Below are 6,000 nucleotides of genomic sequence, written 5' to 3'. Positions count from 1 at the left end.
TAGTTTGCGGACCACTGTTCTAACCAACTGAGTACTTGTCCAGGGTCAAGAGAATCGACTATTAATTAACATAAAACCATGTAGCCTGACTGCCTTGTATATGTCATATTGGCACACTGTCCTGAAAATAATGTAGTACATTACTCTTGACTTCTGCTTTGTGGCTGCCTTCTTTCTCTTTTAGTAATTATATAGAAAATATCATGTTTTCTGTATATAAACCTATAATCAACCTTACATATCCTAAAGTAAGAGTTAACTTTCCATTTCAAAGAACTACCATATGCAAGAATGCTTGCATGCTTATTTGCAAATACAGTTGTTCTTTTAAAAAATTATATCACATTGCATCTGATAAAACTTGTGTCATCATACCCAGAACAAGCAATAAACCAAAAAAGAAGTAAGAATGATTATCAGATAAACAAAGAAAATTTATCTAATTTACTTCTGCCTGTTAATAGATTTTTACATTAGTGTAGTGGGAGGAATGAGAGTGATAAAGTAAAAAACTTATAAAAAGATATGAACATTTTAAAGTTAAATTTTCAATATACTAAATTAGTTGAAATTTAATTTTCTATTTTTTATCTTCTAAAGACTCATTTTATAACCATTAGCTGTTTCTATACCAATCTTATCTAATAAAAGAGTAATATGCAAATTGACTGTACCTCTGCTACACTCACAAGCCACGCCCACCAGCCACGCCCACCAGCCAATCAGGAGGGAATATGGAAATAAACCCAACCAAGATGGCTGCAGCCACAGAGAGCAGGAGGGAGGTGTGGGTTTCCCTGGCAATGGAGGAAGCCAAGCTTTCCGCCTGCCCTTGCCGGCCCAGGCCTCCACTCAATGCTACAAAGTTTCAATTATAGACGCTAAATAAAGCCCAACAGAAATGGCGGCAGCCACGGAGCTGGAAAGAGCAAGAGGCTAGGGTTGCCTGCGGCCATGGAGGAAGCCAAGCTTCTGCAGCCCTGGACTGCTTTGGCCTCCAATTAAGGCTACAAAGTTTCAATTATAGAAGATACATAAACCCCAACAGAAATGGCTGCCACCATGGAGCGAGCAGAAGGCTTGGCTCCACTCCAGGCTACAAAGTTTCAATTATAGAAGATAAATAAATCCCAGATACCAGGGCCTCTGCTTGAGTCACCGGGGGGCATGGCCGGCCTGCAAACCACCACAGGCCCCTTGCCCAGGCTGCCCCACACCCCAAGGGAACCCCCACCCTGATCTGGGACACCCTTCAGGGCAAACCAGCTGTCCCCCACCCATGCACCAGGCCTCTATCCTATCTAATAAAAGAGTAATATGCAGATTGACCATCACTCCAACACACAAGATGGCTGCCCCCATATGGTCAAAGATCCTGCCCCCATGTGGACACAAGATGGCCATCACAAGACGGCCAGCAGGGGAGGGAAGTTGGGAGGAACCAGGCCAGCAGGGGAGGGCAGTTGGGAGGGACCAGGCCTGCAAGGGAGGGCAGTTGGGGGTGATCAAGCCTGCTGGGGAGGACAGTTAGGGGTGACCCGGATAGCAGAGGAGGGAAGTTGGGGGTGACTGGTTCTGCAGGGAAGGGCAGTTGGGGGGACCCAGGCCTGCAGGGGAGAGCAGTTGGGGGGTACCAGGCCTGCAGGGGAGGGCAGTTAGCGGTGACCAGGCCTACAGGGGAAGGCAGTTAGGGGCAAACAGGCTGGAAGGGGAGCAGTTAGGCTTCAATCAGGCTGGCAGGCAGAAGCGGTTAGGGGCAATCAGGAAGGCAAGCAGGTGAGCAGTTGGGAGCCAGCAGTCCTGGATTGTGAGAGGGATTTCCAACTGCCCGTTTAGGCCTGATCCTAAACAGGCAGTTGGACATCCCTCAAGGGGTCTCAGATTGGAGAGGGTGCAGGCTGGGCTGAGGGACACCCCCCCCCCATGCACAAATTTCGTGCACTGGGCCTCTAGTACACATATAAAAGCCAGTGGGGCTTTCTATATAGTTTGTCTCTGAGTAATAGTCATTGCAAATTTTCTTCAACATTTTAACAAACATTTGTAATTTACACAGATTCAAGAGACATATTTATCAGGTTGAACTTTGTAAAAAGACACATGTAGGAAAAACAAGTTATATGTAAACACAATCTCTCTCCAAGACACTGAAAGTGTTTTAGAAACAGAAAAATCAATGACACTTCACAGTATGTCTGCAAGGTGAGTAGACATTATGTTGTATCAATGAGAAAATAGATATGGGAAATTAAGGGGAGGTACAGGCCAGTAAAATAAGATGGAGAATATAACTATTGGGTAGAGAACTAAGAACCAAAACCACAGCTACACATCTTTATATTATTGAAAAATTGTAGCATTAAATACAAAAAATAGGAAGATAATTCTGCCTGCGAATTATAAACAGCTTATTAATGCTCAGTCTTTTTACTAAAGCAAAAATTACATTTAAAAAAAACACACACACAAAAAAAACAATTCCCTGTGACTGACATCCACAGGGAAAAAGAGGGAATGAAAATTAACTCATCAATTTAGTCAATAGCTGGAGAGTACAAAATTCTGTAGGCAAGAGATTTCTCAAGGGAAAGGGTGGGTTTGAGGGGTGAATTTTAGAGCATGCAGCTTGCCTTGGCATACTTTCATTAACTGATCTGCTTGAGATCTTATCTGCCTTTATGTTGCATCCCCTAAAGTCACAAAAACCTCTAGGCAGTCAAACAAAGAGAAAAAGTGATATAATGGTGTCAGAAACGTCTACTTTTTAAAAAACTTGTTTAAACTAAAATAAACAAGTAAAAAAAGAAAAGAAAAAAAAAACAAAAAACAGTTCACCTATTTATCCCACCTCCCATCCTCTGGAAATATATATATTTTCTTTATCCATTCATCCATTAGTGGAAAAAGGTTTTTTTCCCCCATATTCTGACTATTGTAAATATTGCTGCAGTAACCATGGGGGTATATGTATCTTTTCAAGTTAGTGTTTTGATTTCTTCAGATATATACCCAGAATTGGAAATGCTGGATGATATAATAGCTCTATTTCTCATTTTTGTGAGGAACTCTCCTAGTGTTTTCTATGGTGTCTGCACCAATTTAGATTGCCACCAACAGTACATAAACATTCCCTTTTTCTCCATATTCTTCTCAATGCTTGTTATTCCTTATCTTTTTTATAATAGCCATTCTAACAGGTGTGTGGTGATATGTTATTGTGATTTTGAATTGCATTTTCCTGATGATTAATGATATAAAACATTTTTTAGTGTACCTGTTGGCCATCTGCATGTCTTCTTTGGAGAAATGACTATTCATAGTTTCTGTCCTTTTTTTTTTTTTTTGGCAGAGGGTTGTGGAGAGTGGTCAGCCATGTAAACGTGGAATGTATGATGGTGAGAATTTTATTTATATATTTATTTTTAAATATTTATTTTTCAATTACAGTGTATTTTCAATATTATTTTGTATCGGTTTCAGGTGTACAGCTTAGGGGTTAAACAATCTTATGTTTTACAAAATGTTCCCCTCAATATACCCAGTACCCACCTGGCACCATACATAGTTGTCACAATATCAGTGACTATATTCCCTATGCAGTACTTGTTAATCCCTTTACCTCTTTCACTCAGTCCCCAACCCCCTTCTTAAATCCTTTACTATGATCTGAAGAACCTACATGATCTGTTTTGTCCATCTCTTCAACTTCTACCATGATCCCTCTCACTGTGATACTAAATATTAATTTTTTTTCATTCTTTAAATTTTTTTCTTTTCTTTTATTATAGTTTAAATTCAGTATTATTTTGTATTAATTTCAGGTGTAGAGTACAGTGATCAGATAATGATACACTTTACAAAGTGCTTCCCACAATATTTCCAGTACCCACCTGACACCATATATAGTTATTACAATATTCTTTTTTTATATCAATACTAGAGGCCTGTTGCACGAAGATTTGTGCAATAGGCCGTCCTTCCCCTGGCTGCTGGTACCAGTTTTCCTCTGGCAACAGGGACCCAGGCCTTCACTCTGGCTGCTGTCTTCCGTCTTTGCTCCGGCCAGAGCCTACAGTCTTCGCTCAAGCTGGAGCACCGCTCCTGTAGCTCCCTCCGCCCCCCGCCTGCCTCCTCATATCAGGCATCCTGCCCCACCCAGCCGCTCCATGCCTGCATGTGTGCTGCCCAGAGGCCTGGAGCGGCTGGGGGATGAGGCTGCCACTATCTTTGTTGGGTTAATTTGCGTACTCAGACCTGATTGGCTGGTGGGCATCACGAAGTGATGGTCAATTTGCATATTTCTCTTTTATTAGTGTAGATATTTTAAATAATACTTAATAATTGGTATCACTGTTATTTTCCATATCATTAATTTGTTTTGAATAATATCAATACTAGTCCTATCTAATAAAAGAGTAATATTCAAATTAACCATCACTCCACTACAGCCACAAGCCACACCCACCAGCTAATCAGGAGCGATTATGCAAATTACCCCAAACAAGATGGCTGCAGCCACGGATTGAGCAGGAGGATTGGGTTTCCCTGCCAATGGAGGAAGCCATGCTTTCTGCACACCCTGGCCGGCCTAGGCCTACACTCAAGGCTATAATGTTTCAATTATAGAAGATAAATAAATCCCAACAAAAATGGCTGTGGCCATGGAGCAAGCAGGAGGCTTGGCTCTGCTCAAGGCTACAAAGTTTCAATTATAGAAGATAAATAAATCCCAGATACCAGGGCCTCTGCTTGGGTAGCTGGGGGGTTGTGGCCGGCCTGCAAACCACCACAGGCCCCTCACCCAGGCCGCCCCACGCCCCAAGGGAACCCCCACCCTGATCCGGGACACCCTTCAGGGCAAACCAGCTGGCCCCCACCCATGCACCAGGCCTCTATCCTATCTAATCCTATCTAATAAAAGAATAATATGCAAATTGACCATCACTCCAACACACAATATGGCTGCCCCCATGTGGACACAAGATGGCCAGCAGGGGAGGGCAGTTGGAAGGGACCAGGCCTGCAGGGGAGGGCAGTTAGGGGTGACCAGGCTGGCAGAGGAGGGAAGTTGGGGGCGACTGGGCCTGCAGGGAAGGGCAGTTAGGGGTGACCAGGCCTGCAGGGGAGGGCAGTTAGGAGTGACCAGGCCTGCAGGGGAGGGCAGCTAGGGGCAAACAGGCTGGCAGGGGAGCAGTTAGGCATCAATCAGGCTGGCAGGGGAGTGTTAGGGGGTGATCAGGCTGGCAGACAGAAGCAGTTAGGGGGATCAGGAAGGCAGGAAGGCAAGCAGTTGGGAGCCAGCAGTCCTGGATTGTGAGAGGGATGTCTGACTGCCCGTTTAGGCCTGATCCCTCAAGGGGTCCCAGATTGGAGAGGGTGCAGGTTGGGCTGAGGGACACCCCCCACCCCTGTGCATGAATTTCGTGCACTGGGCCTCTAGTATTTTATAATTGTGTAAAATTAATACCGAAATTCCACCAGTTAATTTGCACTGATGTGGTCACTCTGGAATTCCCAGGCACTGCACTATCTACCTCCCTTTCCTATATGACTATCTGTTCACTCACCCCAAACTGCACTACTTCTTGACCATCTCACCTATTGCTCTTTTTCTTTTGACTAATCCCCACCCAAGGATATTTTTCCATTGATTTTTAGAGAGAGTGGGAGAGGGAGAGATGTGCATGTAAATAGCATTTGGAACCTGAACTTTTGTAAGTTATAAGTACAAAAGCAAAGAGAGAGAGAAACATCATTGTGAGTGAGACACATGGATTGGTTGCCTTTAGTCAGGGTTGGGGATCGAGTCTGTAAAGGAGGTACATGCCCTTGACCAGAATTGAACCCGGGACCCTCAGTCTGCAGGCCAAAGCTCTATTCACTGAGCCAAACTGGCTAGGGCATGCTCTTCTTTTTGAAGTTCCTTGTTTAATGCCACATTCTTTCTCTTCCGAAACCATACATAGCTCCTCTTGTTCTACCCGATCTCCCTGTTCTCTG

Source organism: Plecotus auritus (genome assembly GCF_963455305.1).
Source record: "Plecotus auritus genome assembly, chromosome: 6".
Taxonomy (NCBI): Eukaryota; Metazoa; Chordata; class Mammalia; order Chiroptera; family Vespertilionidae; genus Plecotus; species Plecotus auritus.
This window is presented reverse-complemented; position numbering follows the sequence as displayed.